Source organism: Rhinolophus sinicus, linkage group LG07, assembly GCF_036562045.2.
Source record: "Rhinolophus sinicus isolate RSC01 linkage group LG07, ASM3656204v1, whole genome shotgun sequence".
In the NCBI taxonomy this organism is placed as follows: domain Eukaryota; kingdom Metazoa; phylum Chordata; class Mammalia; order Chiroptera; family Rhinolophidae; genus Rhinolophus; species Rhinolophus sinicus.
In genome coordinates, this window is record NC_133757.1 from 112198104 (window position 1) to 112225751 (window position 27648).

At 39.9% G+C, this 27648-nt stretch overlaps 1 pseudogene; it reads left to right on the top strand.

The window, feature by feature from the left end:
- Nucleotides 1-22: 22 nt before the first annotated feature.
- On the top strand, nt 23-27602 carry LOC109446895 (serine/threonine-protein kinase Nek4; annotated as a pseudogene).
- Nucleotides 27603-27648: the final 46 nt, after the last annotated feature.

Sequence of the window (27648 nt, forward strand, 5' to 3'; positions counted from 1 at the left end):
ATTAGCCTCAGCCCTGTCCCAAATGCACAAAGAGCCTAGGGGCCCACTGATTTCAGAAGGGGTTGTTAGTCCCTCTTCCAAAAGCCCAGCAGAAAGCGACACTGCGATACCCGATCAGACAGACCCGTCCCTTCTGATCATGGCCCTGCACAGCCCAGCGGGTGGGCACCTGACGCTGTCGTCATGCCAGGTCTGCCAAACCCTGCACAGCCCCTCAGGCCGCCCCACAGCTAACCCAGTTTCTGGTTCCCTCTCCTATGTGAGCATGGGCCGATGCTTCTCACAGCACGACGCTGCTTCCTGCGTGCTGGAACGAGTCACTCCCTCAACCCGTGGAATCCCGGACGATCTTCTGTCTTGGGAATCAGGCATTAGAGCAACGATTCAAAAACCGCAGGTGCTGTTGTTTGCTTCCGTGTGACCCACAAGCTAAAAGTGAGTTTTACATTTTAAATGGTTCATATATACATGAAAAGAAGGATATTTCCTGACATGGGGAAATTATACGAATTTCAACTTTCAGTGTCCGTAAATAAAGCCTTATTGGCGTACAGCCAAACCTATTCCCTGATGTATCATTTATAGCTGCTTTGGTGTTACAACAGCAAAGTTGTTGCTTGAGTTATTGTGACATTTGGCCAGCAAGTCGTAAATATTTACTACCTGACCCTTTACAAAAAATGTTTGCTGACCTCTAGGTTAGAAATTCAGGCTTTCCGTTCCCGAAGGCCTCTGAGTTCCTTGTCCTAACTAGTCCATCACACCCTTCCGAGAGTTCTGCAAACCTAGAAGAGGCAGAGATTTTGCGAGGCATAAACACGGCCAAAGCAGTTTTCCACTCTTCATCCAAGGCAGCAGTATCAACCCACCTTACCCCACCTTCTACTTGCACGCCACAGAACGCAAGTACACGGCATGGCACTGCTTCAAGGGGACTTCCTGTCTCTGCTGACTTAGAGAAGCAGAGCAGAGTTTCTCCCAAACGAAGAAGTTTCTTTTCATATTTGTTCCCTTCAACATCTCACATCAAAACGTGAATAACACAGACATGAATAATACTGTTCTAGAAAGGGCCCTGAGCCCATCCAAAGAACAAAGTTGGGCTAGCCAGCAGGGGAACCCTTGAAGATCCTTTAGTTTACTATAATTCTAAGTAGGAAAAAAAAAAAGGTTAACAAAAAAATATATCAGTTATGAAGTTTGTCATTAAGTCCCGCTATTGAGGCCTTGCTCACTAAATCTCAGTTGATGTCAATAGGATTCATTCACTCATTTCATTCATTGGTACGTTCATTTCCTCAGCAAACACATCTGAGGAACTCCTATGTGTTCAATACTTTTTGGGATTGGATCATCGTTAGCAGTTATCCAAACAGATTAAGAAGAAAGACAGCACTGTCCTCAGAGCTTACATTCAAGTTAAGAAGCACAGACACTTTATTTCTTTTTTAAGAGAAAATAAGTAAAAGATAAAGTATGTCAAACGATGATCAGTGCTCAGAGGAACAAAAAGCAAGGAAGTGGGAGACGAATGAAGAGGAGAGGATACAGCTTGAGATGAGGCCAGCGCCTCACTGAGAAGGAAGCGTGTGAGGAAGGGCAGGAAGGAGGTGACAGAATTGAGCCAAGTGACATCCCCCAGAAAAGCCTTCCAGACACGGGAGAGAGCAAGTGCACTGGCCCGGGCGAAAGCTTGCCTGGCGGGCGTCGGCTCGGGGAAGTGCGTGCTCGTGCATCCTGGAGAACCAGGAGGCAATGGAAGAGCAGAGAAGAGCCAAGGAGGATGGTCTGTGGGTTGATGATTTTACAGAGGTGGAATGGGCAGGTGGGGAGGGTGGGAGGAGGGGTCGTGTAGAGTCTTTTAGGTCATCGTGAGGGCTCTGGCGTTTACTCTGAGTGAATGGTGAAACCACTGGAGGATTTTCAGGGGGAAAAAAGTGACATCCTCTGAGTTGTATTTCACAAGGTTTCTCTGGCTGCAATCAACTATAAGAGGACAAAGAGTGAAAAGGAAAAACAAAGGGGGAGGGGGAAGAAAAAAGTCTCAATTAGGAGACTACTGAAATGATGTAGACAAAACGTGAACCTGCTTAGACCAAAGTAGCAGCCATGGAGATGACACAGTCATTGAACTGTGGACATGTTTTGAAGGTAGAACAGATAGAATTTGATAATGTAGTGAATGTAGCATGAGTGAGACAGAAGGCAACGATGATGCGAAGATTTTTTGCTGTGCAACGGGAAGAATGGGATTCCAGGTAATGAGATGGAGAAGATTTCAGGAAGAACAGATTTAGAGCAAAATCAAGAGTTTGATTTTGGACATACTGAGTTTGAAAGGCCTGTTAGACACCGAAGAGGGAATGTCAAATATGTATCTGTATATACAAATCAAGAGTTTGGGAAAGAAGCCCACACTGAGGGTATAAATATGAGAGTCATCCACATAAAAATGACGTGAAATTCATGCCACCAGGGAATTATCAGGAGCAGGGCCATAGGCAGGAAAGAGGAGAGGCCACTTGTTCGTGACGCTAGCCCTGGCGGAATATAATGCAACTTGACCACAGCCACACTTTATCAGTATAGCTACACACGCTTACCCAGCAGCCTCGAGGAGTTGGGAAACTCTTGAAATAAGAAAAGGAGTAGAGCAACTAAAAGATGTCTCAAAATAGATTCACGATGTCTCACAGAAAGTCCCCTGGGTAATAACTCGGGACTTACTTTTATTTTAAACTCAATGATCAAATTTGGCGATCTCATTTCCAGCATATGGCTGACCAGCAGTTAGCAGGAGCCTATTAGACGCATGCACAATGACAACAGCCAGAAGAGACCGAGAAAAATGAGTCAGATACAGGTTAAATGGTGCTGGAGACTAAGTCTAGCCGTCCTGGTGCTTGGCCCATTTCTCTTCCTGATAAACGACTCTCCCACCTTATCACTCAGTAGTAAGTATATATAGTCCCATCTTGGCTAGCCTGAGTCATGGGCCTGCTACCATTTCTTCACACTATTTTGTCCAATGTGTATTTAGAAGAAGGACTGAGTACTAAGTGGAGGAAGGTGCGAGGGGCAGTGCTCAGCCTCTCCTGGAGGACCCAGCAGTTCCGCTCCAGCCCTACGCTTGCACCCGCTGCTCAGGCCCCCCCAAAGCTCCACAGTACACCCTCTCCCCCAAGAGGTAGGTCAGTGACCACGGAATGTTACGAGGGCACGATTCTTCAATAGGATGACCATATGATTTAGTTTCCAACCTGGGGTACGTCTGCGAGTACAATAGGATGCTATTAAAACAGGCAGCAACTGAGACTGTCTCAGGCAGAGAAGAATGTGAGGGCTCCCCCACGTCATCCACGCTTCTCCACTCCACTCCCATTCCAGCACCTTATGAAAGAATTTCTCTCAACCACATAAAATACTCCTTGAGATGGCTTCTAGTAACCACAATTTTCTCTGTTTTAGAACATTGCCAGAAATAGTCTAGTACGTTAGAGATTTGAGATCCCACGAAAAGTACTTTCTGGGCCATTCTGTAATCTCTGGTTATCATTCAGTGAGCATCAGCTACACCCCAGGAGCCAGGGACACTGATTTACAGAATGTACTCAGTGTTGGTTGAATGACTGCTTAAATGTGGTAACTCATTCAGTCCTCACAAACCAGCAGGGAGCTGACCTCTCTTGACTGATGAATTCACTGATGCCCAGAAAGGTTATGGAATGTGGCTAAATTCACACAGCTAGGTGGCAGCACCAGTATTGTATTTTACAACTGCCTGGCTTCTAAGCCTATTTCTCTTGCCCTGTACTACACTGAAGAGAAAGATGGTGAAAGATTCATGAAAGACATGAAGGGACTTCATGCCCCATGAAAATGGCTGAGCCCATGAGAGACCAGGATGTTTCCTCTGTCCTAGTTCCCCAATTAATCATTGATTTCAACATACAACTACATGAAGAAAACGTCTATGAAAATTCTCCATGTGACCCCCCCCACCCCACCCCACTGAAAATACAAGAAACCTTCTCAAAGATTCCTAAAATGACTGAAAATACCCACTGAGGAATCTTTCAGATGGCGCCACAGGCAGGTAGCTCAGCAAAAACACAGCCCGAAGTCCTCAATACTTCTTTTGTAACAGCCAGTAGTTTGTTCCCTAATTGAGGACTTATCTCTCTCTCCCTGCTGCAGGTTTTACACGTCGTCTAACGTCTCGGTACCAGCTGGCATTTGCTAGTGCTGCCCAAACATGACTGGGCCTCACAACCACCTGGGGGAGCCCCTGTTAAAATATGGCTGCCCAAGCCTCACCCAGAAAGGCTGACTCTGGATGTCTGGGGTTGGGCCAGGCAATCAATATTTGCAATGGCTCCCAGAGTGATTCTGATGTAGTCAGTCCAAACCCTCAGCTTTTGGGAATCAATAAACACCATGAGGGAGAAGGTTTGCATGAGGAAAAAAAAAAATCACAAGTGAGGCTCTTGCCTTTTCTGCCAAGGTACCATTTTTCTCCAAGATTCTTCTTCTTGGTATTGAAGCAAGACAGCAAAATCCACCCAAAACTTTCTGCAGTGCTCCTGGAGCCCAGTGGAATTCACATCATTAATAAGCTGAATATACTGGTAAATTAGAGTATGTCCCATTATAAACTTCACTGAAAACTCTTCCCAGTACAGTCTACAGTAGTACCTCAGTTTTGGAACGTAATCCACGAGTTCTGAAACGTTAGAAAACAGCCGACAGCTAGGCCTCAGGATCTTGCACTCAGCGGGAGCCGTGTGACATGTTTGACTTCTGAGTCATGTTCTAAAATTGAAGCATTTACTTCTGGGTTTACGGTGTTCGTAAACCAAAATGTTCGTCAACGGAGACATTCAAAAAGCAAGGTACCACTGTATTTATAAAATCCTCAGGTATTTTTCAAATTTAACAACATGGATTATAGCTAGCCTTCTTAATATTCTGCTGAACTCAATTTAGATTCTACTATAATAAGCCCTTATCCCTATACATAAATATTTTTAAAAGAGTATCTTTTGTAGAGTTAGGTAACAGAAGACACAAATATTTGAAAAGTTTAACATTTACTTTGAAATCTGCAATTTGTCCATCAGCTCTTAAAGAAGCTCAAGAATTATAAAAGCCCTGGGATTAACACATAAACAAAAGTGTTTCCAGTAGAGAGAACAATCTCTTCATGATGATCAAAATGCACCTTTATTTTTGCCTATTTTGTACGCACATTGAAATCACATGGGGAACCTTAAGATTCTGATGCCTTGGCCTCACCCCCAAGTATTGTGACTGATATGGTCTGGGGCATCGCCTGGGCCTTGGGAGTTTCGCAAGTTTCCTCAGTGGCACTAAAGTGCAGCTAAGACTGAGAATCACACTTTATACACAATGCACTGGGAACGCTGCATCTGAATGAAAGTTCGGGCAAGTCCCTGATTCCTTGGCAACTCTGAGACATAGGGCCTTTGGCTCACTTTTATGTAAAACACAGTCTCAGCTCAGTAGTTCGACTCTCCAATCTCATAAATATCAAGTGTCTGAATTTCTCTATTTAACTGAGCTTTGATCTTCTCCCTTCCCCAGCTCACATAAATGGGGGCAGTGGAGGGGTGGCAGTGGTCCAGCCCCCTGTCCTCTGCTCTTTCTGCTCACCTGCCCCCACACTTGTTTCTGCCTTCATGAAGGTGAAGGTGGGGAATAAAGGAGGTATGGGGTGGGGAGAGATGAGCCAGCACAGGTCCCATGTAGCTGGGACACTCCTTTGGGCTTCTGGCCCATGGTTGCAAGTGAGGTCCCTGCTAGGTCGGCAGATACTGAGCAGTCTCATCCCTAAACGAAGCTCTACTTTGGTCTCTCAGAGATTTCCACAGTGGGACACCTCTCCCCTGAAGTTTTCCTGGTTTTGAACTCCTTCCACGGTTACTTTGTGTCCTGCAGTCACACCAGCCTCTTGCAGTGGAGGTTTCCTCACCTCCATGTAGGTCTCAAGATGAACTCTCTTCCTGGCCCCAGTCTACAGCTGGACAAGAAATGCCCTGCAATGTGTAGGCGGGGAGACAGACGTCCTCAATTAGAGAACAAAAAACCAGCTGTTAAAAAGAAGTATTAATGACGTGGGCTGTGATTTTGCAGAGCTAGCTGCCATCTGATTCATATTACTGGCTTTAAAAAGTTACATTCTCCCTTTTGGTGGGCAGTTTGACCATACCTATTAAAATTCTAAATGCACGTAAAATATGACCCTGCAATTTTACATCTAGCATTCATCCTACAGGTACACCTAAGTCTGTGCACAAAGTTATATATGCAAGGAAATTCACTTGAATTATTTGTAATAATGAAAATTGAAAACAACCTAAATGTCTCTCATTAGTACAATAGTTAATTAATTCATGATCATTCATATTACAGGTCATTATGCCGAATAAGGTAGACCAATCTGAACTCTTAGGGAAACAGTGATAAATCCTATATAAGTGAAAAAAATAACTAGTTTCCGGATAGTATGCATGGTAAGCACGCACTTTTGTAGAAGAAAAGATACATGTGCATATGTACTTATGAATCTAAATGCCCACAAAACTATTAAACTATTATCAGTGGTGGTCTTTGAGGAAGGGAGTATAGTGGAACAAAAAGGCAAAAGGGGTAATTTAAGGATTGCTCAGCTCTCTATGTTAAGATTTAACCTTTGCAATTATAGGGCACTTCTGTATTTCCTATGTGGCTTTTTAAAGGGGGAAACAAAGAAGAATGCAAACACATGATTGGCCTGAAAATCTTGGGTAGCACTTCCCACTTTTAACAAAACTGTCCTTACATTCCCAGTCTGGTTGCGATTCCAGCCTCTCTAAATTCCTGGCATTCTTTTCTCATCAGATGCTAATTAGCCTCCTGTTTCCCTAGAGTCTTGCAGGTACAGAGGTGGGCTGGCATCTCCTGGGCACCAAGTCCTTGGTGTCAGAAACGTAAATGACCCCAGTGGTCTCCAACCAGGCAGCTGGAACTCTGTAAGCTCAGTGAATAATAGCAAATCGAATGCTTAACAGATGTCATCAGGTATGGATGGAGCTTCGGATGCCACCACCACCGTGGGCATCGGACCCCAAAGTAAAAAGCTGTCTGGCAGTGATTGCTCTCCCTAAATGGGTCAGACGGGTTTATCCAGACTTGGTACAAACAAACAGTGCCCTCTTCTGCCCAGCAGCAGAACTTCTCCCCAGAGCAACAGCCTGGTGGAATATCTAGAACTGTCGTTTGGTCAGATTGTGGCTTGCAAAACGGGCCAGAGAGACTGAAAAATAACAGATTATGAGCCAGAGAGCCATTTGCAGGAAAGCTGTCATTCTGACTCTGCCCTAAATTCATGTCCCAATTTTACAAGTATCCTATTTTAACCACAGTAAAAATGATAAAAAGACTTAAATAATAGGGTAAGTCCTATCTATTAAGCTGGCAAAAAAAAAAAACTTTAAGTGCTTAAATTTTATATTGCTATGATGAAGAAGAAATATTATCCATGGCATGGCATGGAATAGCAGCTCAAGATTTCTGAGAAACACTCTGGCAGTAAGTTACTTTTTTTTTTTTTAAATCTCTTATTATATGTTAGTCCAGTAACATATAATAATACATTTAGGGACCTTTCCTAACAAAATAGCCCCAAAGAAAATGAAGTAATTTATATGAAGATATTTAGAGCAGTGTCATATTTCATCATGTAAAACTGGAAAAAAACTTACATACATTTGGCAAGCAGTAAAGAAATGGTTATATGACATACAGCATAGTCTCACAAGGGCTTTACCATAAAGCCATTAAGAATTGTAATTTCAGGGACAAACATAATACATGTACTGCGTGTCTGACACAGTAGGAAACGTCAGAATACAAAATGATGGTCATAGTCTGAGAACAATGCAAGTGCACAGAACGGCATAGATTTTAGAGAAACAGATTTAGTATTCACTCATCTATAACAATGATTAAGTATGACACAATAAAGAAGGTAGTAAAGGGAGAGAAAGCAAGACAGAAAACAAACTGTTAACTATTATTTCATGCTTCAATCCTTACTGCCTCGTCTCAAACCATCACTTCCTGTTTTGGAAGCCAAGAAAATCTATTTTATTACATTAATAGTTTGTTAATAGAGAGTATTCACTAATTAATATATAAGAAAGCAAAATCGTCTTAGAAAGTTATGCCAGATCTCCTTTCTCATCTCTTATTACACATATAGCTTCACACATTTTTGGCTCATATAGACACAAGACTAAGGAAACTCTAGGTCTGTTTGTCAGTATTTATAATCTCTACTTTAAGGCTAAAAATCAAGTTTACCCAGAGGGTTCTGTAAAATGAAAATCAATTTAAAATGACAGAAAGTTCCATGACGCCCCCGATAAGGCTGAAATGGGACAGGTTGCTAAGGCATCCCATATTAAGAGCTCAGGCAAACAGCGAGCTTTTACAAGCCTCATTATTAAACTCACAATATGTCCCCAGTTCTGGCCTGCAAGCATTTCAAGTGTGGGCTTGAAATGTCTAACAAGACACACACTTTGCAAGGGCTCACCCTCTCTCGTAAGGACAGGCAGTGGTTCAAAATTTATCTGGCGTGAGAATGACACGAGAAGTTGTTAAAGGAGGCTCGCATTCCTGGGCCTCCTTTGCTAGAGATTCCATGGAGGTCTGGACAAGACCGGGGAATCTTTGTTTAAACAAAAGCTCCAGCAGGTTCTGGTACCGCTGGCCCACATTGCACTTGGATAAATACTAGTGTAGCAGACAGCAGGGCTCCTTGCATTCACCTCCTTGACAATCTGTAAGTCTCCTTGGAGCTGAGATTCCAGACACTAAGTTAGAGAACACAAAATCCACCCAATTCTTAACATCCCCGAGTACTAACACTCTACTCAAAGCTTCCAGTGTCTCTCACCTGGGCTCTTGCACTGGCCTTCTCACAGGTCGCTCTATTCCTACACACAGCAATCAGAGGGGCCCTTTTGAAGCCCAAGTCAGATCGTGTGTCCCCTCTGCTCAGCCTCCTCCTAATTCTCACCTCGACCTACAAAGGTTCCTCATGACCTTGTCTCTAACTACCTCCCTATCCCATCACCTCTTCCCTCCTCCCTCTCCACTCCAGCAGCAGCAGCCTCCTAAAATACAGGCCCTTTGCCCTTTCTGACCCCTTTGACTGGAATGCTCTTCCACCAAATACTCTCCTGCTTATGCTTTCACTTCACCGTCACCTAAAGAGAGGCTCTCCTTGATTCCCTTAGTCTCTGTCATCCTTTGTCCTCTGTTCTTCCCTGTCACACTGACCACATGACACATGGTACACGTATGTCTCTGTAAGAGCAGTGACTTTGTCTGTTGCCTGCATTACACAGTCCCAGCAGTTAGAGCAGCGTGTGGCATATAAAAGGCGCTCAATAAATACCAGATGAACGAATAAATGTAGGGATTTCACATTTGGGGTCCACGGGAAATAAGACGAAGGGAGAAGCCATTGGAGTCTATTTGGAGAGTCCAGCTTTATATGTGATGGGGAAGGTCTAGTCTGCCTGGCCCACTACAGTCCTGCATGGCCAACGGGATCTTCGTTTTCAAAAGGAGGAGGGATTTAGTCTTGGCTGCAGAAATCACCATTCACATGACCCTACTGCTACTGCTGCTCTGATTCACGTCACCGTGCTGGAGACCCACGTGGTGGACACTGAAATGCAGGAAAATTGTCCAACCTCTTCATTCTACACCCTCGCTCTCCAGGTTTAAAATAGGTGAATAGAGAAAATATTGCAAATCTGATGTTTTCTGGATGTTGAGCACATTCCTTGGACAGTTTTCCTAGTGGCTATTTAAGCTAGGTGTGTGCAGAGGCAGAGGCACTGGGAAGCCAGTAAAGATGCTACCCCCAGAACTGCTCACTTGCACCTGGGACTCCTGGCAGCTGCAGAATGTTCCAGGTGGGGAAGGGACGTCCAGCTGCACGCAGGAAGCTTTCCTGTGTAAGCAATTCTGGTAAATTGCCTAGAAAGGTCTCAGAAGGAAGGCCCCTAAGTCCAAGGTTCCAGTAATTTATCAGAATTTTCTGTTCCAGTTGTAAATATTCACTTTTGTTTCCAATTTTGTATTTATAGGTTTTTTTGTTTGTTTTTTCCTCCTCTGAAAGGGGGCCTGGGTTGTATACCATCTTTGTGTGTTCTTCTTGACTTCTCATGAAAGTTGGAACTCCTTTGGAATGGAGATTGTATCGTATACTTGCTGTTTCCCATGCACCGGGGATAGAACTGAGCTCACGGGGGAACCTGGCTAGTGGCCTGTCCCTTGACTCCCTGCCAGGATCAAAATGGGCTTAGGGGGTTGTAAAGGCTTTGGGACAATTGCTTATCCCTTCACGGTACTTTGCTTGAGATGCTAGGGGGCCATTCCCAATTTACTACTTTAAAACCAAAAGAAGCTTCACAGTCCCCCATTAACATTATCATATTTATTTTAAAAAGTAATACATTTTTATTTCAATTAAAGTTTAAAAGTTATGGCTCTCTGATTCCATATGCCTTCATTTTGAGTGAGTACTATCTACAAAGTAATTAGAGAAAAACATGGAGAAGACAATTTTTTTTGTAAGAAGTGAGAAAAAGTCAGAAATGTTTTATGAAGATCCAATTCAGATTGAGCTATTTATAATGAGGACTCGTGGACTTGTAGCTCTTATTTCATGTAATTTTACTTATCAGTAATGGGACTCAGTGAAGCCAAGTTCCGCATGTGCATAGGAATTTTTATTTGTTTGCTTGTGTTAAGAATTAATTGCCTTTAGTTAATCAAAGAAAAAGGACCGCTCTCCAGTTTTTATATTAAGTAGAAAGAAAACATTAATCACTACTTAAATGGAAAACTTTGGCCAGGCCCAATATTAGTGAGGAAATATAAGCTCCTATATTTCTTTTCACAAATATATTCTCTAGAAAAATGAGTAAAACTTGAATATAAAACACCCCAAACTGATTTTTTCAAGTTAGGGAACTTTAAATAAAATTATTTATAGCTATTAAGGTAGTAAACTATGAATAAAATCAATAACAACACCAAGTCAGTAATTTAAACTAGTATCTAATAGTAAAATGAGTAGGCTAATTTCACCCTAATTTTTATATGTGTTTAATAGACTATTACTAAACCAGAATTGATTATCTTTTATCACTTAGGATAGAATTAGAGAGTAAATTACCATGATCATTTAAAATTATAATAATTCAATCCTTGAGGACAAAATTTAAAATTTCAATCAAATAACAATCCTGGTCAGTAAATTTTCTCCTAGCAGAAAGCAAAATGACGTATGGAGTTCATAGGTTGACCAGCAATACAAGCAATATACGTGTAGAGCTAACAGATGAAAACAAAGTATGTTCTTAAGTACATATACCAAAAATTATGATTCAAACTCTGAAAGAGTCATTTCAAATGCTTTTTTCCCAGACACTATAGTGCAATGGAAAGACTGGTTGAATCTTAAGTCCTTCAAGGTTTGGGTTAAATTGAACCACACCATATACACAGAAGACAATAAAGTACTTATATTTTTAGTCTGATATAGTGAGGAACATGCATCCAACTGATCCCAAAGCACATCATTTAGAATCTACTTTAGAAGAAAAGGGTCTTAAATCTATCTCTGATCCTTCACAAGAGGTTCAGGCCTGATCCTAACTAGCTAGCGCTATGAAGATAAGCTTCTAGAGAAGCATTAGAAGCTCGGGTTCAATCAGAAGTTCATGAAGCTTGGACCATAATGTCTACTGTCCACAAAGTTGAAGGCTCTGTAAATATCCATAAATGCTGCAAACAATCTGCTGCTAGTTTTTTCCACAAAGTCTTAAGACGCAGAGCAATGATCAATAGTGAAATTGTGACTAAAATTCTACATACTTCTCATGTAAACTACCAAGCTAAAAACCACATACTTGAAATTTCTCAAAGAGGAAACTGGCATAGATTGTAGGTTGAAAACATAGAAATTAATGAATCAATAATCTGGAACAGTGCTTTACAATTTTGACATAAATTGCACAGATTCCATCCAGATGGAACGACACATACCAAGGAGTTGATGAGAGTAAACACATTTGTAAGGATTAGAAAACTCCCATCAGAGATATAGTGACATAAAATCTCACTGGTTGTGTTAGTGAGTTTCAGTGTTTTAATCAGCTGTTCCATATGAGAGCACATTACCAGGAGATAATTTGAGAAAATCTGGATCAAAAAAGTTTGGGGTAGTTGCTGTTGTCTTGTCAGTTTGAAATAAGACCCTCTCTAGTGAACATCAAAACCTGGGTTCATATCATTATTATGTTCAAGTAATGGTGACTTTGACCCATAGTTTGCCCTTACTGTATCACCAGGACCTCCAATAAGGTTTTATTTTATGGTGGGTTTGAAGAAGCAATAACAAACTTACAATAACATTTGTATTTCATAAGCTACCTGAGACCCTCTATATTCCATCTGGCATCTATCTACCTCTGTAACCCAGCCAAGGTATTTTCACCTAGTTGTCTTTTCAAACAAAGAATTATAAAAGTAATGCCTGTATTTGTTGAAAATACAAATTTAAAAAAGTAGCTTTCAGTTTTCAACAGTCCACTGATCCGAGATGAGAAGTGTGTGCCTGTGTGTGTGTTTTCCTTGCACATACACACACTTCTCAGGAACAAAGTAATGGAATTTGACTACCCCCATTCCGTCTCACTCTTTCCAACATTAGCCAAATTATAAAGACAAGATAACTCTAGGCCTGTTATGGCAAAGATTAAACTGAAAAGAAAGGTTCTTTTCTACCCAGCTCAAAATATTCACCCTGAAATTGCTAGTGGATAGGAGAGGCTAACTGACATATTATACTATCTTAGCAATTGGCTCTGAATCAAAACTATAATCTGAAGCCCCGTAACAAAATGAGAAAAGTAGTATTTTTGAGATGATGAGTTTCCTTAAATTATGCTCTGCAGTGATATGAGACTGGCTCTTTCTGGCAATCACGGGTGCCATTCTGTCACTCACTGCCATATATAATTGGTTATTTCCCTCTACCTTTTCACATCGTTCTCCTTCTCTCTTCTTTCCCTAACTCAGTTCCCTCTCTTTATGTTTCCTTTCCCCTCTGCCTTAACACTGACACTGTCACCCAGGCCTCACACTGGCTTTCAGTATTCCAGCTGAACTAGCTGGATCAGTCATTTTCAATCCTTTTCTGCCCCAGCACACGTGAGAGGTGCCTGTAGCAAGCATGCTAATCGGTATTCAAGCCTCTCTCTTCAGCACTGATTTGAGGAGGTGGGGAAGGGCATATGAGTTCTTCTAGGAACAGGGAAACTGTAGGTTGAAAATTTCTTCTAAATATTTCCAAGGAAGGTCCAATGAGCATGTTTCCCAACGTCCCTTCCCCACCACATGGGGCATCTCTGCCCTAGAGCTTGCGACCCAAAGTGGTGATCCACAGGCCAGCAACACTGGCATGACCTAGGAGCTTGTTGGAAATGCAGGCTCTCAGGACCCCACTCACTGAATCAAAATCTGTATTTTAACTAGGTTGTCATATTCAAGTCTGAGAAGCACTGCTTTATCACAACAGGAATACAGTAAAACACAGCACATCTAATGGTATAGATAGATGTCATTCAAATATCAGTAACAACGTATGTGATAGAATAGCATGATCTTTGGAGTAAAGTAGGCTACTGTTTATTTCTAACACCTAATAACTGAATCTTCAGCAAATTATTTAACCTTCTGCAAGGAACCTCAATAAACTCATGTAAAATGGAAATAATACCTATCTTGCAGAGATAATTCATATATAATTCTTAGCACAGTGCCACACGCAGAGTAGGTGTGGGATAAATGAATTTTTTAATTTAATTGTTAAAATTATTTGTGTTATTATTATTGTCATTATTTAATCTAACATAGTTTCATATTTTATTAAAAACTACTCAGATCAAGTTATACAGACATGCTTCTCATCTTCCCAAAGCTTACAACATAAAATAGACAATAACTATATGGGCAATTGCACAAAAAAAGCAATGTACTGACAAGACAACACATTCATTCAAATCTGTTTGTGCTGAAATTTTAGTGAGCCTGAGCTGGGGTTTATTAGTCTGACCCACTGATTAAATAGCAGTATCTGAAACATAAACTACAAAATCAGGAAACTACTAAGAGATGATGAGATTGAAACTTCAGCAAATAAAAAATACATCAAGGAAGAGTCAAAAATTTGGTAACACAGAGGTTTTATCCTGTTAGATAAACTTTTTTTTTCCATCATCGTGTCAATGATAATCTCTAGTGGAATTTTTAATGATCTAATGCAATCTGAACTGACTAGGAATTTCTTATAAACTCAAGCCAAACACTTAATTAAATGTACTAAACATAAATGGCATACTTTTTAATCCAGTCCCCGAAGCAAAAATATCAGAAAAGGCCTTTTACTCTTTGTTAATTCAAAGATAAACAGAGCCACCTCTTTTTAACAATCCACCCACCATGTCATTGTGCTGTTTATACCTTTTCTAGGTAAGAGCCCTTAGCAATCTCGAGCCTGAAAATTAGGAGTAGAAATAAATAAAACACTTTTTAAGTTGTTTCAAGCGCTTCTCTTTAGTACTTCACATTAAACTCCCAGTTCTCAACATACCTTCATTATGTTAAAAAATGTAATTTTAATAAAAGATTGCTTACATTGCATTCACGTAATGAAATGTCCTTTTGTACTTGCTTTACCAGAAGTTAAGCGATAACTATGAGTTTTTCCCTAAATCTATCCCCTTCGTACTATGTTTGTGTTAGTTGACCTCAGATGGCTAAATAAGCAAAACCCATTTCCACTTGACTTTTACCAAGACCATTTCTCTGCTTTCTCAAGTTATATTAAAATGACTAACATCATTTACCTCTTTATTAATGTTTGACTATTAATAAATTGTATTAATTTAGCTAATCCAAATAACATTCTGATTTATAAAAATTAACTTGAAATGTGCATTAATAAAACAATCAATTATTTGAGGCTTAGAGCAAATTTTGGTAGGAATTCAATTGGAAACTCCTGGTATATGTAACAGGAAAAGGTTACGATCTTCAGTTTTCAATACAGACATCTTTTTACACATTATTCATTTAGGACAGGACTTTCAGACCAGAAGCAGTCTCTAGATAACAAAAAAACAAGGATTAGCTGGAAACTCAATCATGGGTAGAACTCCAAGATTGAATTAATTTATAAAGTGGAATATAATCCATTTTGAGGTATCAAACACCCTTTAGTTTCCTCTTTGTCTGTGCTTTTGCTTTGTTTTGGTTTGTTTTTAAGTCAACTTCCCATCTAGAGAGCAAGGGTATGTTCCCAGTCAGCTAAGTAGATTTCAAGGGACTAGAAATGTAACAGACAAGTAAAAGAACTTCCATCCATCCATCCATTCATTCATTTATTCACTAGGGTTACATATGTGCATGTTTGTTTCTAATCTCTATAAATTAGGAGGGAAGTATCACCGTTGTGCTGTTAAAATGGTGAAATAAAACATATTTCATCAACAAAGGGCAGGAGATATTAACTGATGATTATGAACAATCATGGCTTCTGGATTTTTATTAACAACTGCTTGTTTGGAAGGTGCGATGTGCCAGTTGCTGGTACACAATGAGCAAGACAGCAGGATCCCTGTCCTCGTGAATCTTAAAGTCTAGTGAAGCAGAAAGAGAAGTAAACTGGAGAATAGAATGGGGCACTCAAAGTACACGTTTCTATGGGAAGATAAGGGAGGGGGGCCAATCCAGAACGGAGGGGTCAGGAAGTCCTTCCAGGAGAAAGAAGGATGTCCAAGCTGAAATCCGCAGGGTGTTGACACGAATTTATTGCCATTAGTGATCAAAGCAATAAAAAGTAAAATAATGATAATATGCAATGTGTTTATATGTTATTATTTTAAATGATTTCAAAGAAAAATAACATCCTGTTTTGGTGAGAGGGTGAGTGTAGGGGAAACAGCCTGCGAGAATACTGATGAGAATGGAAGAATTGGTATTATCACTCTCAGTACAATGTGGCAATATACAGCAAAAAATATAAAAATGTGTATACTTTTTGACCCAAAATACTAATTCTAGGCATTTACTCTGAGGAACAATTAAAGATATGGAAAACACTATCTACAATACAATCTAAATATATAAGTATATGGTGATGATTAAATAAACAATAGTACATTCATATAATGGAATAGTTATTAGGTTGGTACAGAAGTAATTGTGGTTTTTGCAATTATTTTTAACCTTTTAAACTGCAATTATTTTTGCACCAACCTAATATTAAGTCATTAAAACAGTGTAAAACGAAATATTTATTGACATAGATTCAGTTATGATATATTAAATAAAATACATCTAGGCAGAGGAGGAACCCATTTTTGTTTAAAAAACTACACACACACACACACACACACACACACACACGACAAAAGTTCTGAAAAGATACCAAAAAAATGTGTTAAAGTTATCTCTGGGAAGTAGGATCATGAATACATTCTCTTTTCTTTCTTTCTTTTTTTACTTTTATTTTTTTTTACTTTTTGTGTGTCTCTATTTTCTGATGTTTTACATTGAAACTACGCTGCTTTTCTAATAAGAAAAACAAAAATTATGAGACCAGGAAACACCTTTTAAATTCTAAATATTTATAATCCTACTTTCCTCCCACCTCCTAAGGAGGATAGATACCGAGAATGATGTTTCATTTTGCTACACAGAGGCAAGGGTTGAGAACGAATGGGTCAGGGGCGAGAGTGTAGGATTTCTCTACATAAACCCTACATAGTGCCACCCAGACAAGAAAAAACTATGATCCTCAAAAGAGACACAGGGAGAAAGTGTGGAAGACAGGCAGAGACGAAGAAAGGGAAAAGAGGAAATGTAGAGATAAGTACCAAGCAGCTGCTACAATTACTAGAACTTTGGAGAAGGAGGAGCTTTCAAGAAGTTTTGCTATGTCATATATGGTGTATCTCCCTCCTGAGGGTTCACACAAAAAAATCTTTAGAAAAGCCTCACATACTAGAATAGAACTTGTGTGTATATGAGAGGAGACACAAGTGAAAGCAGCCATTTTCCTATTAAAATGAATAGTCTCCCAGAAGTGAAAATAAATAAATAAATAAATAAGTCTTATAATGATGTGACTGAGAACAACAACAATAAAAAAGGTTGAAAAGGAGATGATGGCAGGAGATTGTTTTTCATTTTCTCAAAGCCGTAGGCACACATGTGGGAATCTCAGAGCTATAATAGCTATTCTTAGAGCTGGTAATGCTTTGGATGGCTAAAAACAATGTGCCACCTGAGAAAAGAAACTAGAGAGGCCCACCCATCACAAGCAAAGCCAGGAGTCACTCAGGTGCAGCGCACATGGCCGAGCAGATCACCTAAGGTTTTGCAGGCCTGGGAATAGGAGAAGCCTTGAATTGAGAAGAGTCGTAATATACTTCAAGTTTTTCACATCAAGGGAAAGTGTCAGTTGTAAAGGAACAAAATCATGAAAGAGCTCAAAAGAAAGAGATTTAGAGGGAGCCTATATATGAAGATAAAACTCCACATAAAGATGAGGTTCTCATCAATACAGCCAAAATGATCTTTATAAAGATCAGCTTATGCCACTCTCATAGCATCAGCTTAGGCCACTCCTCCATGCAAATCTCTCTAATGGCTCCTTATTTCACTCACAATGAACCACATTCTTTACAGGGCCCCCCATCTCTTTCAATCCCCATTTCTTGCGCACTCCACGTTGACTTCCTCGTTATTTCACTAATACACCAAGCACAGTCTCACCTTAGACGTTTGTACTAGCTGTTCCCTCTGACTGGAATGCTCTTCCACCAGGTTTCTTCCTGGCTTACTTCTTCCCTGTCTTAGACCTTTGCTCAAATGTCACCTTCTACAAGTAACCACCATATTTAAAGACGCAACCAGCTTTCACACGAAGCTCTACCCCTACTTTCAATTTCCCTTCTTCTGCTCTATTTTTTCCCTTAGCACAACCACCTTCTAACTTCCAACTTACATATTATGTTTATTGTTTTATTGTCTGTCTCCCCTATAAAGGCAGAGCTTTATGTTTATATAAGCACTGGGGTGTCCCAAGCATCTAGAATAGTGCCTAGGACTCTATTTGTTCTCAAAAGATAATTTTCAATAAATAAATTAGGAAATAAAGCAGCATGCTTGTTTCAATCCTCAACGTTAATTCAGGGATCTGGTTACCTTTAAGGTAACCATGCAAATTAAGGATAAAAAAACTAAAATAATTATAAGAACTTAAAATGATTCTGTTGGAGTATTTGGAGTTTTACTACCAAATAAATGTTCAAATTGTTATATGGTGCCTATTTGTGTCATTTCTAAGCATTCTTCCTTCTCTAAGATCTTGATGGTAAAAAAAAAATGGATTTTAATTTTATAACTACCGTGTTTCCCCGAAAATAAGACCTAGCCGGACCATCAGCTCTAATGCGTCTTTTGGAGCAAAAATTAATATAAGACCCGGTATTATGTTTTATATATTATACTATATTATATATTATATTATATTACATTATATTATATCATATCATATTCCCGGTCTTATTTTACTATAATTTTACTATAAAGTAAGACCGGGTCTTATACTAATTTTTGCTCCGAAAACCACATTAGAGCTGATGGTCTGGCTAGGTCTTATTTTCGGGGAAACACAGGAGGCTTCAATTTCTTCACCTGTAAGATAAAGGGATTGATTGCACCAGGTCATCGTAATGATCTCTTCCAAAGGGTTGCAATTCCACACTTATAACTTTCAAGTGTGTGTTCCAATATCAAAATCAGAAATATTGTCAGTCCTAGCCCTTCACGTAATATATTGACTGGCCTGTTTTTCTGTCAACTCCCTTTAATCCATCGTCTCACCTTCTCTGGGTTCGTCTACAAAATATGAATTCTAAATTCATATTTATAAAAACACAAAAGCAAGAAAATAAGAGTTGAGAGGCTTTTCTTAATGTAAGAAAACCTCTGAATTTTGGAATCATTAAAAATGCTAAAAAAATGGAGCAGAATCTATTGACAACCATTCATAAAACAAGACTGTTAAGAAAAGTTCCATGTGGCAATATTTGCATGCATTAAGTCTGAGAGAGGAGGGATTGCTCCTCCTTTTTTTCTCAACTGCAACCTCTTTTCTGATAATAAGTGCTTCTCTATTGCATAACACAGTAAGGATCACAAAAAGTCCAGTTCCCAGCATTATCTCCTATGTCTTACTATTACACTGAAGATTTCTATTCTCAAGCTTTGATGGCTTCACACAGCTTGGCAAAATGTGAAGAGACACTAAATTCCCAAGTTCAACAGCTTGTAGTACCATTTAGAATCATTTTAAACCCATTAAAATAAAATGAAGCAAAAACTAATCTGTAAATTCAGCATTGTTTCAATTAATGATAAGAAACTATGATTTTTATGAGCAAACCATGCATACATAACATCATGTCAAAAAAAAATACCTTGTGTCAAAAAAAGGAGTGTTTTACATATATTTCAATGTTCATCTTCTGTCTTTGTCACTCAATCTAAATAGATAACTAACATTTTCTCATGCCTTCAAAATCTGAGGAAATATTACATCTTAAAGTACATGCATTTCAGAGTTACTGCTTCATCACTGAACAATTAAATCTGTTTAATATGTTACAATGATATTCTCATTAATTTGCCCGGAGTAAAAACAAGAGTTCCACACAAGATTGATCAAATGACTTTTAAGTCCCCAATGCTGCATTGTTTCAGAATACAAATGGGAGCGTATTACATCCACATGAGCACTCAATGACTTCCTAATGAGCAGGTGCCATCCTGGCGATTGAAATACACAATGATACCACCTGCAGACTAAAGAAGTGCCCAGGACTCTGCATTTGAGACCTGGCACTGCAACTACATTCTTTGCTGGATCAATCGAAGCCTCATTTAGACTGTAAATGAATGTGCTCTGGATGAGTGTATTTTATAAGTGTATTAAATATATTTTATAAATTGAATTTTTTTTTTATTTTCAGAATCTTCAAATGTCCCTGATTCTCCGTCAGAAATTATTCTTTCCTAGGCTGGGCTATGCCAGACTAAGATTTCCAAAGACTGGGTAAGAATTGAAGTTAAATGAACCACTGTATCCCTTCCTCCTCTATTAAGTATCTTGAATTCCTCCTTCCAGAGGCCACTTTAGTACAAGATTATAATGGCATAAAATAAGCCCCAAAAGAAAGAAAATTTTAAGGAAGTCTCCACATCAAAACGAGTACTTCTTCCCTCATCTTATTTATTCAAGAACAAGGATTTCTGGAGAAGAGAGAATGTCAAATCCTCAGTCATTTTTATTAAAGTTAGACAAGCATGCAGTTTCCTAATGGCTTTCAATTTTTTCAGCAGTTACAAAGTCCTTTTCTGCTGTCTGGTTGGTCTTCCATTCACAGTTTCTATAGTGTACTGTGTTCGTCCATAAAATCAAACAAATGAGAAAATGCTTCAAAAAACTGCTTGTTGGAGCCAAAAACAGATGCTTCAAAAAACTCTCTTGTTGGAGCCAAAACAAAATGGATTAGGACGCATTATACCCGGATGCTACACCGAGTGCATTTCACTTGAGAAAGCACAAGAAAAAAGGCAGAAAGGCTCCGAAGCTTTGCACTCCTTAGAAAAATAAAAGGCAACTGGCTAACCAAACAGCAGTCAAAGACACCGAGGGGAGAAATACTGGAGGGACTGCCGGTTAAGTTACAACCTAATTAAACATAAAAATGGTATCCATGTATATCGGTCAGGATTGGCTGTTTTATACTTGGGTAACATAAAAACACCAAAATATCAAAGGCTTAGCACAAAAAAAGCGTTTCTCACTCACCCAGATCTGCTGTCTGTGCAGGAGGCACCATCTGGGTTTGCGGCGGCCTTGATCTCCTCGTTGGGAGAGGTTATCGCGAGGACATCGCTGCCCTGTGACCTGTGCGCTGGACCCAGGTAATCCCAGGCACCGCACCCGTGCCCTGTCCGTCAACCTACGCTCTGCCCACCATTCCCATACTGGGAACCGGTGTGAAGAACGTGGCCTTGAGAAAGCACTGTGTTGTTGAGACCATCTAGACCGTTTACGTGACTGAATCCCGTTAAGGCCGCCATATAAACTGGCCGGCCATGGGGAGAGCTACTTGTCTTGCAAATGTCCAGGACAAGCCTCGTAAGTAAGTCCCCTTCCTTGTTAAGCCACCAACTACCAGTCGGGAGTGTCTGCCTCTTTCTCTGTGCTCTTTTTGCCCTCCACGTACAGGGACCAGTTTGCAAACCAACACTCGGGGCATCCAAGATCACAAAGCAGGAGGGAGTACACAGGGCAATCTCATTTGGGTATTAAGTACTTCGGCACCAAAGCAGCACCTGTACTCACATCTTATTGGCTAAAGAGAGTTACGTCATCACACCACACCTCAAGGGGGCGTGGAAATACAATCTCTTTCCCAACCCCTATGCCCCAGCCTCGTGTGCCGGGAAAGAGCAGAACCAGAAACAATGGAGAACAACCCAAATATGTTCTGCACCATGGAGCTTAAATGAACCAAATTTCCCTTCTAGATGTCAAGCTCCACATTGCCCAGTTTGTTCACTCTGTCCTCATCTGTTCTTTACCAACACATTTATGTGGAATTATGGGATATAAATTGTCATGGAAATATGAAGGGAACAGATACATAAACAATGGTGGGATGAAGATTTACATAAAAGATAGGATTATTTTATACTTAAGGCAGATAAGAAAAACAAAATTGAGAGATAGTTTGAATGAATTTTGCTAAGCAAAATTATTCTCATTTATTAAAGTGAACTAAGGAATGATTGAGTTGAAAAGTGTATGAAAATAAAAATGTAAAACGATGTTATGCTTCTATTCCTAAATTCAAAATTGTTATGATTTTGATAAAATATATCTCAATTTTACACATTTGTAACGACAGATGCCTTATTCAACAAGATCATTTGTAGGAAAAACCTAAAATATATAATTTTAGAGCTAGCTGGATGCACGCAGATTTTTTAGAGCACAATTAACAACAAAAACCAAAATCTTTACATATTGCTACGTACCATCCAATACCCTGCAACTGATTGTTTTCTTTATTCAGTGAGTAGACTTAGGAGATTTAAAAATTGCATTATATCATCAGCAGGGTTTAGACATGAAAACATTGGCAATATGTGTGTGAAATAACAATGTGGTGTGAAAACAAAGGGTAACAAATCCAAAACCAAAATTTTTCACTATGTACAATGACAAAAAATACTTCTAAGAATTTGAAAAAGTTTTAATTATAGCTGATGTAAACAACATGATTAAATCTGTAACTTCCATAAAAGTGGGCAGAGCAGAACCTAAAAATAAAAAGGTTGAATGAGAACAATTTGCAATAATTTGTTTAAATCTATCATCGATGAAAATTAAAGAACTAGAAAACAAGATGAAAAACTTACTCTAAAAGAAATGAGCTATGCCTATAAATTGATTCTTATTGTAATAGATATAGTGATTCTATCCATCACAATGGGTCTTATCCCTTCTTAGCAGTCAGCGTACTCATTCCAGAGGTCACAATTTCTCAGCCCCATTTTGGATTTCCTCTGTTGAAAATGTCAAGTGCAGTGAGGGCAAGGTTATTACTGGGCCTAGAAATCTTGCTTTTTCCTCAGTCCTGATTTCATCATAATAAGATGAGTGTTGATAAGCTGGAGCTCAAGGAGAGGACAGCGAAGGGTTTAGAGATATACTCTTCTTATGAAAAATGGATAATGTTCCTGGGATATTTCACTTAGAAAAGCCACAGAAATAATATGATGGCTCTCTTACAATGTGAAGAGCTATATTGTATAAAGAGGATTTGATTTATTCTTTGTAGTTGGAAAGGACCAATTATGATAGGAATAGGGATAAATACAAGAATTATTCATAACAATTATAACTCACCAAATAGATAGTATTTGATAGTAAACTTCCTTTATAGAGACCATTTTAAAGTTGAACGCTTTTGATGGGAGGGGAGGGCAGGTGTGTAGAGAACATTTATATTGAATGAGAGGTTAGAGGAAATAAATCCCAGCATCCTTCCCAATGCTCAGATTATTACAATCTATATATTCAGGGCCTTGGCACATTTCTTAGATACAAATTTGATTGGTGGGGGAAAAGATCATTGATCCAAATCTGGTAACTTAAGTGAACAATTAAGCTTATACCAAAACAAAAATGTGTGTGTGTGTGTGTGCATGTGTAAATGAAATGAGACCTTAATGAACTAATTTTAATATATTGCTTTAATATTTATATATTGATTCTGAATAGAATGGTCAAAGTATTTTTTTGGTTGTGTTGGTTTTCTTGATTTGTGTGATATTTTCTAAATGTGCAACATGTTTTTCACCATAGTGCTATTATGTTATTTTGAAAATTAGGGAAAAGATTTAAATATTCACATTCCTATAACTCTAGCACAATCACTGTTATTTTGATTCATCTTTTTTCCCAAACTTTTTGTTCTGAATTTACTGTTTACATGTAGTTGATCCTAGTTATTGATGGTAATTGTGTTCTATAAAGTTGTAGCAAACACTGAAACAGCAAATATTAGTATTTGCTAAACCATTAGTATATAACAAACCATTGCACCTAGGGGAAGTACGGGATTAGGTTCCTGTCAGCCTGTGGTCACAAAATTTTTGATCCACCAATCATATAACCTTGTTTTATGTGTTTCTGTTTAAAGTGACCTTATTTAGTATAAGTTGTTGATTCATTAACATGGAATTCACAGCCACGAGTACTGCAACTCATGCCTGAACCAAGTGAATCTATCATATTTATTTCCTCCATGAGGCATATCAGTCTTCTTTTGCTTAGGAACAGTAGACAGCACTTCAGCGACACACTGGGGGCCCCTTGAAACAATGAAATCACTAACAAAAATGCAGAAACCATGTCCCTCAGTAGGCTGTGAAAAGAACACTTGTTTATAGTGTGAGAGCTGCTATAGGGCAAGAGGGCAGAGCATCATCTTGTTCAACCTCGCCTGGGAATGTGGGCATCAGGACACTCTATTCCCCACTCTGTGCATGTCCATGAAGGACCACAAAGGAGCTTGAGTAGGCAAATCCATGAACAATGACAATCAACTGGATTTTGCATCCTCTTTCCATGTTGTTACACAGTATTCGTTAGTGTAAGTTTTAGTGACTACCTACAAGCAATCAAACAGCTATAACACAATTTATCCATTCTTAACTCGTTGTACCCCACTAGCTCTGCATCAGTTAGGAGCCCGGGGTTGCACGTAATGGGCAACCCTCCGCAAACAGATTTACAAAAATGAGATCTCTTCATTTATATAACCTGAAAAGTCCAGATAGTACTTCTGTTTGGCTTCAGACATGGTGAGCCTAAGCAATGTCACTGGGACTCAGTTTCCATCACTTGGTTCACATGTCCCACGTGTGGTGTCTGTCTTCGTTTCACATGGTAGACAATAGTGGCAGCTCCAGGCCCTATATTTTTCTCAGCATTATATCCAGCATGGAAGAGAGGTGACCCTTCCCAGATATATTAATTTTCAAGAACCTACATTTTTAAAAAAAGCAAGGACCCTTTCCTATATAGCATAACATGTAAACCTTTGTGGAAGTTTCAAGTATTTAGGTTTTGATATTTTCATCCTTCTATCTCTACGTATTTATGCTAACGTTTCAAGTGCATAAGGAGAAGAGACAAACTAGGTTTCTCATATGTGACACTGAAACCCACATAAGCATAAAGGGTTGCACTTGCTTTGTAGATGAGAAACTGCATCTATCAAAGAGGTAGCATAACTGGCCAAGTTCACACAACCAGGGTGAGCCTGAATCAAAGATTTAAACCTGAACTAAGGTCGCTCTCTGATCACAAAGCCCAGGTCATGTCCCCTCTGCCACACACCTCTCATGGTGGCAGGACTCCAGACTTTGTCCTGGGAATTTGTACAAGTGAAGACACTAAAGCATACGGATGAAGGCAGCTTTGGCTCCTATGTATTTTCAAAGCTTAAATAAAGAGGCATATGCTGAAATGTAGAAGGCTTATCAAAAATCTAAATACTGTCATCAGAAAATTCCCCACATTTTTTAAAAGGCTGCATAAACCATGAGAGCTCTGATTAATCTATCGTTTGCACTTGATTATATAATTTTCAAGGCTTTGGTTCATGGGAGAGCTCATACAAAAAATGTAAATCTCTCTTTTAGCAGTTTTAAAAGAATAGCAGGGTAATGGACTAGCTAAATTCTGAGAAACCTCTTTCAACGTTATCTATATAAACATGCGAATATTTTAAAACAAATATCCCAAAGGGGGATTCAAATCAAACCTCACTCCCTCCTACTCTCTAACTTGTCATATGTCTTTTGTTTATCTTTTGCCACCACACAACCCACTCTCTGCAACGAGCCACATTTGGATGCTCATTTTCCTCCCTGACCTTCCTGATTTAACCAGGATAGTAACAGGCTCACTACACTGCCTGCTCCATGCTTTGCAATCATTCCCGTGATCTAGGAGGCTGCGTACACAGCCCTGTCGTTTACCTGGGGCTCACAGTTCTGCTTAAGAGACACAGCACATCTAACACTTAAGAATGTTGACTGACATGGAAACTGTAGCATCTGACACGGTATATGTTTAACTGGATGGTTATCATTACCTTCACTGCCATGATGTTAGTCAGCGTTGAAAAGAACGGCTCGATAACTAGCTTAGTTGATAGGGCTGGAAACTGGCGTTCATTGCTCATTTGGCCAGGTAACATCAATTGGTGACACGTTGTTTTCTTGTCGCAATAAGAGCATAAACTTATTTTTAATCCATGGATCACTTTTAAGTTGGAGGCCACCAAGGCAAAAACCTCCAAAAATAGTATTTAAAATGGTGACTCTTTTTAAAGCCAAGCCTGTTGCTTCACTGGTTTCTGGAAAGGCTGAATCACATCATGAAGTCATCTCCCGCCCCCAACCACACTCTTCAGAGAACTCTCAGACATATGTGATGGGTGAAGACAAAGGTTTATCCCAGGAGAAACAGTCCTCGGCCCCTTGAAGACACTTGAGAGTCTAAAAGGCCACACCTGCAAACCGGACGTGAGCAGTGTCACGGAATCTCTAACCACAATCAGTACAGTGAATATTGACATCTGACCTACAGAAAGGGACTTGAGTGATGGCTTAGTTCAAGAAAATGAGCCAAGACACTCAGGTGCCTCTAATGAGCTATATTGCTCAAGTAAAGGACAGGCTGCAGGATAACACAAAGTCCAGCACTCGACCTGGAAACCTAATTCCTACATGGTCCTCTGACGATGTCACTGGGGAAAGGAATGACCCACTGAAGCCTCTGTAGCCCCTAAACACAGACCAAAAGCCAAAGGACCAGGATCAAGTTGTATTATAGAAAAAGAGGACAGAATCCACCCCGGTTTGCAGCCACACAGCCTGGGTCTGAACCTTGCTTCTGGACAGTGATGGTAGAAGAAAACAGACTGAACACAGGGGGGAGGAGACAAGTCCCAAGACGCTGCTGCTCGCCTTTTGCTTCCTCTTCCCACTGTTGGGAAAATGATGTCACATCAACACAAAGAACACTGAAAACCAAAGTAGAGTGGTTACTGGGTCTGGGAGCCATTCAAGGAGCAGGGAGGTGTCATCACCAAAGGGTGGACCATTGTCAGCAAGAGAGGAGATGGAGCAGACACAGGAGGAGATACTCACCTCAGGCCCGTCAGGGAGGAGAGCTTGTCTGAGTGCAGCGGGGCCAGGGAAACCGCAGACAAGGCCAGCCCACCCCTGCCCTCTGTCTTCTGACCACGCTTTGCTCAGGGAAGGAAACTCACCCATTGTTTCTCTGAGGAGTTAAATTCTTCTACAAGTTCAACTGGTGAATGAGATGGGGATTCCGGGGAAGGGAAAGTCATACGCAGGAAACGCATGACTTGGTACAACGGGTAACTCGGGCTCTAAGGAGAGCTGTGAACAGCCCCCAGTGCCAGATCGCGTCAGAATTTAAACTTCATCAGCAGTGTCGGGACACGCTGCTATTTCATGGGCCCGTTGCAGAAGAGACGGAACTGTTTTAAAGAGCTACGTTTAGTTATCATGCCAGGTTCTGAAAAGGTCAGAAGAGTTGAAGTCTCGAGAGCTGGTGTGATCCAGGGTCTGGGGATTCAGCTTTTAGAGCAGGTGTATGATCTTTTGGAAGACATTACAGAGAGGTAGGTTTACAGGAGCGCGACGCTGAAAAGTATGACTTACAGTGAGAAAGCTCGCCAGTTGAAATGTTTTGAAGAAAATGTGAATTTTTGAAAATTTATTCTAATCTGCTGCCAGAGCTTAAGACCTACATTCAAAGGTTTTTGGCTTCCACAGAAACAAACCTATAGGGGTAGCTGGAAGTCATTCACC